Genomic DNA, 1,679 nt, shown 5'->3' on the forward strand with positions numbered 1-1,679 from the left:
ATCTGTTAGTTGAAATACGTCAATTGGTATGCCATCAATTCCTGGGGCCTTATTTTTTGCCAATTCTTTCAAAGATATCATTCTATAATTTCCACTTTGTTGGATCATCATTTTTTGGCATAGGAATAAATACAGATCTCTTCTGGTCAATTGGCCAGGTGGCTGTTCTCCAGATTTCTTGGCACAACCTGGTGAGTACTGCCAGGGCTGCATCTGTTTGTTCAAACATGTCAGTTGGTATTCCATCTAGGGTCTTGTTTTTTGCCAATTCCTTCAGAACTGCTTGAGCTTTCTTCATCAACATCATTGCTTATTGAACATAAGTTGTTTATGAAATACTTCAGTGTTGACCATTTCTTTGTGGTATAGTGTCTCTGTGTACTCCTTCCATCTTCTTTTGATGTTTCCTGGATCATTCAATATTTGACCCACAGCATCCTTAAGTATTGCAACTCGAGGCCTGAATTTGTTCTTCAGTTGCTTCAGCTTAAGGAATGCTGAACAAGCTTGACCCTTTTGATTTTCTGACTCCAGCTCAATATCAGCACGATAACCTCTTTTCCAGCCTGAATTCACTGTTGCTTTGGCTTAGATATGGTTGACTAAAAAACTTGTTTCCTAAAACTATACCTTCCAAAAATCGTATTTGTATGTGGTGGCTGTTGTGTGCCATAACTGACTCATAACTGATCGAATAGCAAGTTTTCAGAGGCTATAAATTGCATGATAGATGTCCCATCTTTCTTCCATAAAGCAGACAGTAGAATTGAATCTCGTGGCTCTGAGTTGGAAGTACAACTCCTTACAACTAGGCCGCCAGAGCTCCCTGAGTGAATGTACATACATACAATTTTGGTACAGTGACTCTGTAATTCTTACATGTCTTGTTATGACTTCTGTATCATTCAAGATTTGTTCCATAGAATCCCTGAATTTTGCAATGAGCTTTGAATTTTTTTATTCTTTCAACATGAGAAAAGTAAAACATGTTTTTCCCTTTAGATTTTCTAACTCCAGTTCTTTGCACATTTCATTATAATACTTTCCTTTTTCTTCAAAGAGCTACACTTTGAAATCTCTTGATCATCTCTTTTTTCCTACATAACATGTTATAAAACATTTTATTATAAGACTATCAGTAGAAAATTATGTTTTCATGTTTTTTAATTCAACATAATATTCATTTTATGCATATTGTTGTGTTAGTTCCTTTTTCTTTTTATTTATTTTTTTATTTCCATTCATTCATTGCTGCACTTTTCTCCCCTCCCAACCCTCCCCCCTAGTACTTGGAAAAGTAAAATTCTTTCATTATTTTACAATACCTCCCCCCAGGTCCACTCCACTATACAGCCTTCACTCTGGACTCCTGTCATGACAAAAATACCTAATAATTTTCCCTCTTAAAACAGTTTTCTCCCTCATCTGTTTCAATGCAGTATACATTACTGAACCCATCCTTCTCAGTCTCCTCCCAACCTTGATGTCAGTCTTGTTTTACAACAGTGGCCCTATACAATATTTGTCTTTTTGTGACTGAGATAGTTCACTTAGCATAATGTCCTCCAGGCTCACCCATTTTGAGTAATATTTCATGAGTTCCTTGTTTTTTAATACAGCATAGTATTCCATTGTGTGAATATACCACAGCTTCTCTATCCATTCGTTTGTTGATGGGC

This window comes from Elephantulus edwardii, unplaced genomic scaffold (assembly GCF_000299155.1).
Source record: "Elephantulus edwardii isolate Elephantulus edwardi_28Jun2011 unplaced genomic scaffold, EleEdw1.0 scaffold00009, whole genome shotgun sequence".
NCBI lineage: Eukaryota > Metazoa > Chordata > Mammalia > Macroscelidea > Macroscelididae > Elephantulus > Elephantulus edwardii.